General features: G+C 43.9%; 1 non-coding gene and 1 pseudogene across 1 annotated transcript; both read left to right on the forward strand.

The window, feature by feature from the left end:
* Positions 1-5,905: 5,905 nt before the first annotated feature.
* Positions 5,906-6,009, forward strand: LOC116530241. The gene has a single exon (XR_004259895.1). It is a non-coding gene; the product is annotated as a U6 spliceosomal RNA (small nuclear RNA).
* A 4,362-nt stretch (positions 6,010-10,371) lies between these two features.
* LOC116530244 lies at positions 10,372-10,472 on the forward strand (annotated as a pseudogene).
* Positions 10,473-12,179: the final 1,707 nt, after the last annotated feature.

The following is a 12,179-nucleotide window of genomic DNA, read 5'->3' on the forward strand; positions in this document are numbered from 1 at the left end:
TCCACAGCCTTAGTGCTGCACAGAGACCATCCCCTGGGGCAGGTTACCCCCCTGCCAGATAAGGGCAGCTCCTTCGCTGCTCCCAGACTCTGGAGCCTGGGGGTGGGCTGCAATTCAACGCGGAGGGACACCCCTCTAACGCCGAGAGCCTGGCCCCCTTACCCTGTAGCTCTCCACCCTCAGGATGGATTCTTCCCCAGAAGCTCCCTGCCCACCCCCATCCTGGCAGGCTCCCTCCTCTGAATCAGGGCACACATGGCTGAGTCTCCAGCGCAGACACCCCATCACTGCAACACCCTTCTCCTCCCCCCGCAACCACTTAGGATTTTTAGAAATCAGTAAAATACGTGTCCAGCTCCAAACTTCTGGAAGCGCCTCAGAGTTTTGCAAAGAGCATGGCAGTGGCTTTGGGCTCTCCAATGCACCCTAGACTTGGCTCCCTACTGCCCAGCCCACAGAGTGCCCTGAGAGTGAAGGGGGAGCACAGGCAGCCCTTTCCCGCCGCCCCCACTGGCATGACATCACTGTCCCCACGCCGAGAGGCTGAACTCTTCTCACTTGGCGTCACGCTCCAAGCTCAGCTTTAAAAACTTTTCCTCGAGGCGGGGAGGGAAAATATCCAAAATATTAGCCGTGGCCACAGCTGGGTGTAGGATTTAGGGAGTTACTGTTTCCTTCTTGGTGCCGTTTGTGTTTTCTGCAGTGAGCATATTCTGTTTTTTATTGTCAGGAAAACAAATGAGTGTTTTTTAAGTAAGCGATTCACAAGCCTGTTTGGTGGCCTTCAGCATTTTTCAGGGCTTAGCTCGTTTCTGGCATCAGCTCTTCGGCCGCCCTTCTCTAGGTTCACTCACTCTCTGAGTGGAGTCCTCTGCCTTCCACCCTTCGTCCGTCCTTTGAACTGAGCGAACCACAGTTGCTTGTGCAAACCACAGCAGCCTCCTTAGATCCTCTCAATTTTCCTTCTCACTGGGAATATTTTTCATCAGAATTTATTCTCCCAAACTAAAAGATGGACCTCATGCCCCTGCTGATCTGATGTGCTGAGAACACACCATCATTTCCCCAGTATTCTTGCCAAAAATACACAACCTGAGTCTTATCATGAGGAAACATCGGGCAGACCCAAATTGTGGGGCATTCTACAAGAAAACCGCCTGGAGCCTTCAAAAATGTCAGTGTCATGAAAGACAAAGAAAGCCCAAGGAACTATTGCCGCAGTTGGGAGGAGATGAGAGATGGCAACGAACCGCAGCACGTGGTCTGGGATATTGTGTGGCTATAAGGACATTACTGGGACAGTTGGTGACATCTAAATCTGAATACAGTCTGCAGATTAGCTAATTGTATTGAATCAGGGTCCGTTTCCTGACTTAGTCATTGCGCTGCGGCTGTGTAGCAGAATGTCCTTTACTTTTAGGAATTATACACCGAAGCTTTGGGGGATAGAGGGCATCAGATCTGCAATTTACTCTCCTATGATTCAGAAAAATATATGTATTTGTACACACAGAGAGAGAAAACAATAAGGTAAATGTGGCAAGATGTTAATATTTGGGGAATTTTGGTGAAGAGTTTTTTTTTTTTAAATCCCTTTGTTCTGGTCTTAGAATTTTTCTGTACGCCCCTTCGATTCTGACCTCGGGGTTAATGCAGTTGACACAACAACGTGACTCCTAGGCTGCCTGCCGACTAATTCTTTGCTTGATGCTCTTGACCTTTGACTGTGTCCTCACCCTGATTTAGCCCCTGTAGAGACAGTGAGCAGGAAGACCAGAGTTTGGTGAATAACAAATCCGCTGTCACTGCCAGCAGGGGCAGAGGGACTTTTCTGAGCCCTCACTGTGTAAATCAACGCTCCCACACGCTGAGTGCTGCACACAGCACTTCACCCAGTCCTCACAGTAGACTTCTGAGGTTGGTATTACAGTCCCCAGTCTACAGATGAAGAAACTGAGGCTCAGAGAAATGAACTCACTTACCTAATGTCACAGCAGCTATTAAGTGGCAAGGCCAAAACTGACCCACAAATCCCTAGGACTCCGCAGTCTTACACTAATCTGCCCTGACACTGGTGAGGAGACTGACTGGCCATACCCTGTTCTGACATTTTCTCTCCTGATTCACCTTTGCTAAAATAATAGAAACAAAAATGATTCTACCAGCCATAAAAAAAGATCCTGTCATTTTCAACAACATGGATGAACTTGGAGGACATCATATTAAGTGAAATAAACCAGACACAGAAAGGCAAATACTGCATGATTTCACTCATTTGTGGAATCTTTAAAAAAAAAAAAAAAAGTTGATCTCATAGAAGCAAAGAGAGAGTCCCAAGCCTGGGAAAAGTTTGGTTGAAATTACAATTAGATGGGAGGCGTAAATTCTGGTGTTCTATTCCACAATAGGGTGGCTATGGTTAACAGTAAGAGCTATATATATATATAGACACATATATATCTCAAAATATATATAAATATTTTATATATATGTGTTTATATATATTTTATATATATATATATAATTTTTTTTTTTTTTGGATATGGAATTTTACTTTTGTTGCCCAGACTGGAGTGCAGTGGTGCAATCTTGGCTCACTGCAACCTCTGCTTCCTGGTTCAAGCAATTCTCATGCCTCAGCCTCCTGAGTAGCTAGGATTACAGGTATATGCCACCACGCCTGGCTAATTTTTGTATTTTTAGAAGAGATGGGGTTTCTCCATGTTGGTCAAGCTGGTCTCGAACTCCCAACCTCAGGTGATCTGCCCATCTCAGCTTCCCAAAGTGTTGGGATTACAGGCATGAGCCACCACACCCAGTGACAGTAAGATATTGTATATTACAAAATAGCTAGAAGAGAGGCTTTTGAATGTTCTCATCACAAGGAAATGATAAATACATGAGGTGATTGATATGCTAACTACCCTGATTTGACAATTATACAACATATGTATTGAAATATCAAACTGCACCCCACACATATGTACAATGACAATGTGTCAATTTTTAAAACTAACTAATTTTAAAAATTTATTCTAAAGCTATGCTGCTCCACACAGTGACCACATGTAGCTGTTTAAATTTAAATAAGGCTGGGCATGATGGCTCATGCCTGTTATCCCAGCATTTTGGGAAATCAAAGCAGAGAATTGCTTGAGGCCACATGTTCAAGACCAGCCTGGACAACATAGTGAGATCCATCCCTAGAAAAAATAATTTTAAAATTAACTGGGCGTGGTGGTGCTTGCTTAAGGCTGCAGTGAGCTATGGCATGCCACTGCATTCCAGCCTGTGCAACCAAGCTAAGCTCTGTCTCTAAAAACTAATCAATTAATTAATCAAAATTAAGTAACATCGAAAATTCAGTTCCTCGGTCTTACTAGCTACATTTCAGCTTCTGAATAGCTCCGTGTGGCTGGTGGCTACCATTATTGGACAGAGAAGTTAGTAAAGCACATCTAACATAGCAAAAAGTTCTATTGGACAATGCCATTGCAAAAACTTTTACATGTGTTCCTGAAGATATAAAAAATGAAAAATAAAAAACCCAACAATATTTACATGCCCTTCACTGATCAAGATAACTTTTTATTCCAAGATAACTTATTTTTAAGATAAAAGCTCAAACTCACAAAATTGACTTTATCACTGTTCTCACTTGTCACACAGAAACCAACATTTTCAGCCGTGGCAGCATCAGGTGTTAGAGAGAGACACCTCCTGGCAGCACATGGAATTACAACCTAGCATAATCAGACACTGAAACCAGGCAGGGACGGGGTTTCAGCAGCCATCGCTGGAATACCAGGGGGTTCACAAGAGTGGGAGAAAATGCCATACCCAGAAACAATCATGGACAAGGCACCAGGAAGACATACATGTTACAAAAGCCCATCCAAGGCCGGGTGTGGCGGCTAACGCCTATAATCCTAGCACTTTGGGAGGCCAAGGCCGGCAGATCACTTGAGGTCAGGAGTTCAAGACAAAAGCCCATCCACCACCAGGCTTAAATCTCCAGTGTCACATCCCTCACCTGTCACAATGCATGGCTCCCAGGAGATTCATAATAAGTGTTAGTCATTTGAATAAATAAATGGTTAATTGATTGATTAATTCTGATCATTTCAGAACTCTACCATTGAGCATTTTACTGTCTTCTTTAACATTCTTTTTCAGTTGGACACATATGATGAAGGAATGTAGAAATGGGATTTACTGCTTCAAACAGCTGACACAGAAGTGTTCAATGATCAAGGAATATTTGGATTTTAACAAAATTATCAAGAACAAGAAAACATCAAGATGTTTGAGTCTCTGTTTAAGCATAAAAGGGTGTTGTCCCTGGCTGGGCACAGTGGATAATGCCTATAATCCCAGAACTTTGGGAGGCCGAGGAGGACAGATCGCTTTGAGAGCAGCCTGGCCAACATGGTGAAACCCTGTCTCTACTAAAAGTACAAAAAGTAGCCAGGCGTGGTGGTGTGTATCTATGATCTCAGCTACTTGGGAGGCTGAGGCACGAGAATCACTTGAACTCAGGAGGCAGAGGTTGCAGTAAGCTGAGATCATGCCACTGCACTCCAGCCTGGGTGACAGTGAGGCTCCGTCTCAAAAAAAAAAAAAAAAAAAAAGATATTCCTGGTTTTTGTTTTTTGTTATTTTCTTTTTTCCCTTTGGCCCAAGACGGTAGAAATGAAAGATGGCTTACTCAATGGGGAAACCAATCCTAAATCATACTTTATCCGCTCAGTTCACAGATACCGATTGGGCCTCTTGGTAGCCAGGTGGTGGGAAGATGAGCGGCACAGGAGGCCGCTTGGCTGAGTTGTGCACACAAAATAACACCATGCACACAACGTTTATCTCCAGGAGCTCATCCCGGGTGGAACGAGCACTCAGCAGAGATCTGGACTGGTGAGGGCAGCTTGCGGTCCCTAATTCTTCTGAGAACTTGGGGATCCAGGTTCAGGGAGACCAACACTATTGAATACAAATCTTGAATTTTAGAGAAATTGGGATGGAAATAATGATGCAATCCCAGGAGCTCATGGAGGACTCTAGTGACTGGAGAGGTTTTCCATGGGATTCAAGCAGGCTAATCAGCAAGACTGCATCAGGGCTGTCTTAGTGAGCCAGTGGCCTGAGGCTACTTATGGGCCACCTGTCCAGAATTGGAGGGGTCCCAGGGTCTGGCGCAGCTTCAGAGAGATGGAATAGTAGAGTTGAGGGGATCGTGCATTCCGCGGTCCACAACAGCCCTCAAAACAAGGACAGTCCCCTTATTTGATGAACTTTTGCTGGGTTCCTGCCTTGTACCCAGCTGTGTACTAGGTTCTGGGGAGCAGAGACCAATAAGCTTCAGAGACCTGAGACGCAGGGTCCTTGTCTCCCTCCTCACTTTCTTCACAAAGCCACTTCAGTTTCCTCGTAACTCCCGGCATGAGTAAGAAGCTATTTCATAACACTTTTACCTTCATTAAAGGTGTCTGGTATCCAATAGGAAAAAATGAGCTAATGAATTTAGCAGGCATTCCCACAAAAGGATATCCAAATGGCCAGTAAGTTTTTTTGTTTTTTTGTTTTTTTTTTTGAGATGGAGTCTCGCTCTGCTGCCAGGTGCCAGGCTGGAGTGCAGTGGCACCATCTCGGCTCACTGCAACCTCCACCTCCCAGGTTCAAGCAATTCTCCTGCCTCAGCCTCCCAAGTAGCTGGAACTACAGGCGCACGCCACCACACCCAGCTAATTTTTGTATTTTTAGTAGAGACGAGGCTTCACCATGTTGGCCAGGATGGTCTCGATCTCTTGACCTCGTGATCCACCCGCCTCGGCCTCCCAAAGTGCCGGGATTACAGGCGTGAGCCACCAGGCCCAGCCGGCCAGTAAATTTATAAAAAAGATGTTCAGTGCTCACTTCGACAGCACATATACTAAAATTGGAACGATACAGAGATTAGCATGGCCCCTGCGCAAGGATGACATGCAAATTCGTGAAGCGTTCCATATTTTTTTAAATTTTTTTTTTTAAAGTAAAAATAGAAAAAGATGTTCAACATCAGTCAGACACAGTGGCTGATGCCTGTAATTCCAGCACTTTGGGAGATCGAGGTAAGTGGATCACTTGAGGTCAGGAGTTCAAGGCCAGCCTGGCCAACATGGCGAAAACCTGTCTCTACTAAAAACAGAAAATTAGCCAGACATGGTGGCACACGTCTGTAATCCCAGCTGCTTGGAAGGCTGAGGCAGGAAAATCACTTGAACCCAGGAGGTGAAGGATGCAGTAAGCCGAGATTGCACCAGCGTGCTCCAGCCTGAGCAACTGAGCAAGATTCTTGTCTCAAGAAAAAAAAAAAAAAGATGCTCAACCTCAATGGTTACAGGGAAATGCAAATGAGAACTACAATATGCTGTGACGACACACTCACTAGAATGGCTAAAATTAAATCTCTGAAAATATCAGGCATTGGTGAGGATGTGGAGGAAGTGAACTCTTACATGCTGCTGGTGAAAATATAAATCGGTACAAGCACTTTGGAGAACCGTTTGGCAGTTTCTTCTAAAATTAAACATACACTCCCCATGTGACCAAGCAGTTCCATTCCTGGGTATATACCCTGAAAGAAATGAGTGCTTATGCACACCAAAATACATGTACAAAAATGCACATTGCCGCTAAATTGCTAACAGCCCAAAACTAAATACAACCCAAATGTCCATCAATAGAAGAATGGATAAATAATTGTGGTGTACAGCACAACAAGAAAAATGAATGCATTGCTCTTACATTAAATACAAGTGACTCTCAAAAATTCAATATTGACCACAAGAGATCGGACAAGCCAGGCGCAGTGGCTCACACCTGAGGCCAGAGGATGCCGTGAGTCTAGGAATTTAAGACCAGCCTGGGCAACACAAGGGGATCCCATCTCTACAAAAAAAATATTTTAAATTAGCTGGTTGTGGTGGTGTGCACCTATAGTCCCAGTTCCTCGGGAGGCTGAGGTGGGAGAACAACTTGAGCCCAGGAGTTTGTGGCTGCAGTGAGCTGTGATCATACCACTGCACTCACTCCAGCCTGAGTGACAGCAGAGCAAGACCTTGTCTCCAAAAAAAAAAAAAAAAAGGCAAAACTTATCTACATACAATGAGAGAGGTCAGAATAGTGTCTACCTGTTTAGGGGAGTGGGGAATGGGGTTGAGTGAGAAAGAGCCTGAAGAAACTTATGAGAATGATGGAAATGTTATCTATCCTGAACTGGGTCGTGGTTACATGGGTATATACATAGGTAAAAATTCATGGAGCATCCATTTAAGATTTGTGCATTTTAGTATATGCAAATTATGTCTTGACAAAAGAGTAAAAACAATGAAAGCCCTTGGGTGACCACATCTTATGTAAGCGTGGTTGATAAATAAAAAGCTTGCATGTACAATACTTCTGAAGCCCTCTCTATTTCCCTTCTTATGTATCCCTTCCTTTTTTATCAATATATACATTGAAAAAATACAGTCTAGATATATTAACTATATATACATGCTGTGTATTAAATATGTATTAAGTATATAACTAGTGCTGTGAATTCTGTGCATATTATTTACTTGTCCTGGTTGTTGTTATATGTACATATGTCTTTATATATTGCTAAATGTTGTTAGTTTAAAATTTTATGTAAATGTAATGATATTACATATATTATCTCATGGCATTCTTCACTCAGTGTGATGTTTTGAGAGTTCACCCACGTTGACTGTTAAGGCTGAGATAAATTTTCATTATTGTGTAGTTGCTCAACGTAAGAGATATCACAATTCATTTACCCATCTCCTAAATATTTAACTTGTTTTAATAATTTTGCTTTACCAACAACATACCTGGAGACATTCTTGCACCTCACCTGTTTCACAAGTTAGAATGTTTTTCTGGGGAATTTCTCTAAAAATAACATTCTGAGTCATTGGCTATGAGAACGTTTAGCATTGTTACATAATGTCAAATTGTTTCTGAAGACCTTAGAGTTTTTGAGGATCTGAAAGAAGTCAGGATTGTTGAAATATATAGAGAAACAGGAGGAGGGGTTATGAAAAGATACCAAAGAAAACTTTGTTAGTTTGCATGTGTGCGTGTTGGTTTGTGTGTTTTCAGCATAGGGAACACATGAGCATATTTATGAGAGCACATGGAAGGAAACCAATGGATGGAAAGATTTTGAAGATAAAAGTGAGAGACAGCAAAATTAATGGCACAAGTTTCCAAAGGAGTGGGGAGAATGAGTTCAAAATCATAGGGGAGAGAAAAGAGAACTGAGAATAAAAACAGAGCCTTCCAGTTACACCGCCCAGTATTTCCCCGCACTTACTAACGCTGGTTAAGAAACAACAGCAGCACAGTGTAAAAGTAAATCCATGATTCTTGTAGGATTTAAAACAAATTATGTTTCAAGTATAGTAGAAGCCTGTGTGTTTTATTTTATTTGTTCATGTGCCAGCTCAAGTTAACAGAGAAAAGGGTGTGAAAGTCCATGAACACCATGTAAACTCTCCTCTTGGAGCGATCCATTGGCAAATTTATCTCAAAAATTATTCTAGTCACCTTCTGCCACAGGCATTAAGATGATTCAACTGATTTTTGTTAGTAAAAGAGCTATAATCTTAAAAAAAAAAAAAGTCTGCATATATTACAATGCATACAGTCTTTGGGGAATTTAATATAATTTTGTAACAGCCTCAGAAACAGTCACATTCCAGAGGCCCTTGTCAACAGCTTTGATGCTTACTGCTCACCAGCACCAAAAGGGACGTGTCCCTTTCCAACCAAGGGCCTTGCCCAGAGCTGTCAAGGGATCCACCTTGCTGGGTCAAACTCTCACAGCTCCTGTAGCACGTGGGGCCAAGCACATGAGCTGTCAGCAGGCCCCAGCACTCTGGGATGCGAGACTGCTTGAACTTGGAGAGAGCCCTACAGGTCCTTAGAGGAAAATTGCAAGCCCCAAGTACACGGGACACGCACAGGTGGCTTGTGATGAAAACTTAGATGAAGGAGAAAGCCCTTTAGGACGGTCCTTCTGGTCTTCTGGAGATGCGTGGCGCTAGCCACATTGCAGCACAGACCATGGACCAGAGCTCCCAACCTCCTGGCTGGACAGCACGGGGGAGCATTGGAACATGGGATGTCACACCAACTGAATCAGAATCTTTAATGTGGTGCTTCTCAGAGGGCCCCCTGGAGCCACAGCAACACTGTCAACTGGGAACCTGTTAGAAATGCACATTCTCAGGCCCTACTTCAGACCCACTGAATTCCGTGACTGTCCCAGCAATCTTTATTCTGATTGTTCTAATAGTCCCCGCCAGGGATTCTGATGCATGAGCAAGTGTGGGACCTAATTAGAAACTGCATTTCCAGCAAGTTTCCAGGCAGTGCAGATGCGGCTGCCCTGAGGACCATACTCTGAAAACCACCAGCTTCTAACTGTCTAATGGGTAGAGCCAGGCTCTGGGACAGAGTGGGAGAAATTAAAAGCTACCCAGGTGAGTGGCTCTGATGCAGGTGAGAGTTAATCAGCACTTCCATGGACTCTCATCTCATCTGACATGACACACACCTGGAGAGGGAGCTCACACAGGTGAGAGTGTTACAGGAGAAGAAATATCATCTCCTCAATTTGACCTGCCTGGGATCCCTTTTCATTCCCATAACACTGCAATTTGGGCGCCCTTATATGGCAGGATTTACGTTCTGGGTAACGTAAATCCTCAGGTGCCTAGCCTGAGAATGTGTTCTGGCAATATTGAAGGTGGACCTCTATGAGGAGGGGAACCTGATTTTACCCAAAAGTTAATTTTAGGGTAAAGATGGGGAGGAGACAGCAAATGGGAAGGAAGAGAAAGAGCTGTGAGGAAAGGACTGAAAGATCCGAGGAGCATCATCTCCCCCCCTTCTCTCTCTCTCTCTCTCTCTCGCCCCCCTTTCTTTTTTAATTGAGTATTGAGAAGGGTTTTATGCAAGACTAGATGCAGGAGCTGGGCAAGCTGATCTGCAAAGCAGAAAGCAAAGGACTGAAAGGAGTTAAAGTGCTCGCTTTGGCAGCACATATATAAAATTGGAATGAAAGCTGGCCGCTGTGGCTCATCCCTATAATCCAGCACTTTGGGAGGCTGAAAGGGGTGGATCACTTGAAGCCAGGAGTTTAAGACCAGTCTGGCCAACATGGCGAAACCCAGTTTCTACTAAAAATACAAAAACTATCCAGGTGTGGTGGTGCATGGCTGTAATTCCAGCTACTTGGGAGGCTGAGACAGGAGCCCAGGAGGCACAGGTTGCAATGAGCAAAGATCACACCACTGTACTCCAGCCTGGGTAACAGAGTGAGGGTCTGTCTCAAAAATAAATTTTAAAAACTGGAACAATACAGAGAAGATTAGCATGGGCCCTGAAAGGATGACATGAAAATTCATGAAAAGTTCCATATCAATAAAAATTATTTTAAAACTTTTTTTAAAACAAATGAGTTAAAAGAGACCCCAAAGGAGTGACAGGGACTGGAGGCCACAGGCCCACCATGGCAGAAGGTCGGACTTCAGACTTCATCAGGGTGAAAACTTCCTGCTCTGAAAAGCCAAACTACAGACTGGGAGAAAACGTTCACAGCACCTGTATTTGAAAAAGGATTTGCATTGCAAACACATAAAGAACCCATACAACTCATTCATAGGAAGGCAAACAATGAAAACTGAGCAGAAGACATGAACAGACACTTCACAAAGGACATGCAAATGGCCAGCACACACAGGAAGAGATGCCCACCCTCAGTAGTCTTCAGGAAGGTGCAGAATGAAACCATGGTAAGATGCTGCCTCTCACCCACAAGCATGGCTGAAACTAAAAAGACGTGTAATAGCAAGTGCTGGTTAGAATGTAGGGCAGTTGAAACTCTCCTAGTTTGCTGGCAAGAACTTAAAATAGTACTGGCTGGATGCAGTGGCTCACGTCTGTAATCCCAGCACTTCAGGAGGCCGAGGCGGGCAGATTGCTTGAGCTCAGGAGTTTGAGACCAGCCTGGGCAATATGGCAAAATCCCATCTCTACTAAAAATGCAAAAAATTAGCTGGGTGTGGTGGCACACGTCTGTAGTACCAACTACCCAGGAGGCTGAGGTGGGAGAATCACCTAAGCCAGGAAGGCTGAGGCTGCCATGAGCCATGATCACACCACTGCTCTCCAGCCTGGGTGATGGAGTGAGACCCTGTATCAAAAAATAAAAATACAAATAAAATAGTACGACTGCTTGGGAGAACTACTGGCATTTATTTTAAATTTAAACAAACACCCACCATATGACCCGGCAATTCTGTCATGTATTCACTGAAGCACAATGAAAACATAAGTTTGGCTGGGCGTGGTGGCTCACGCCTGTAATCCCAGCACTTTGGGAGGCTGAGGTGGGCGGATCACGAGGTCAAGAGATCGAGACCATCCTGGCCAACATGGTGAAACCCCGTCTCTACTGAAAAAATACAAAAATTAGCTGGGCATGGTGGCGCTCGCCTGTAGTCAAAGCTACTCAGGAGGCTGAGGCAGGAGAATTGCTTGAACGCGGGAGGTGGAGGTTGCAGTGAGCCGAGATCGCGCCATTGCACTCCAGTCTGGTGACAGAGCAAGACTCTGTCTCAAAAAAAAAAAAAAAAAAAAAGCTCACAAAAAGACTTGTACACAAATCTGAATAGGCATAAGTAGCTAGTGACCACCATAGTGCCATTTGATTTGATTGCTCCAAAGCTTGTGAAAGTATATATGTTGGAATAATAAGCTGTCTTTTTAAAAGGCTTGTATCCAAATGCGCATAGCAGCTTTACTCACAATTGCTAAAAATTGGAATCAATTCAAGTAATCCATCAACTAAAAAAATGGGTAAATAATATTTGGTCTCTTCATAGAAAGGGATAGTAATAAGAAGATTGAAATTACTAACAGATCGAACAGCATGGATGAGTCTTAAAACCACTGCATGCAAGAGTGCCTTCCATATGATTCAATTTATATAAATTTTTTTTTTTTTTTTTTTTGAGACGGAGTTTCGCTCTTGTTACCCAGGCTGGAGTGCAATGGCGCGATCTCGGCTCACCGCAACCTCCGCCTCCTGGGTTCAGGCAATTCTCCTGCCTCAGCCTCCTGAGTAGCTG

The sequence above is a fragment of the Sapajus apella genome, unplaced genomic scaffold, assembly GCF_009761245.1.
Source record: "Sapajus apella isolate SASKATOON/1434 unplaced genomic scaffold, GSC_monkey_1.0 scaffold65, whole genome shotgun sequence".
Classification (NCBI taxonomy): Eukaryota; Metazoa; Chordata; class Mammalia; order Primates; family Cebidae; genus Sapajus; species Sapajus apella.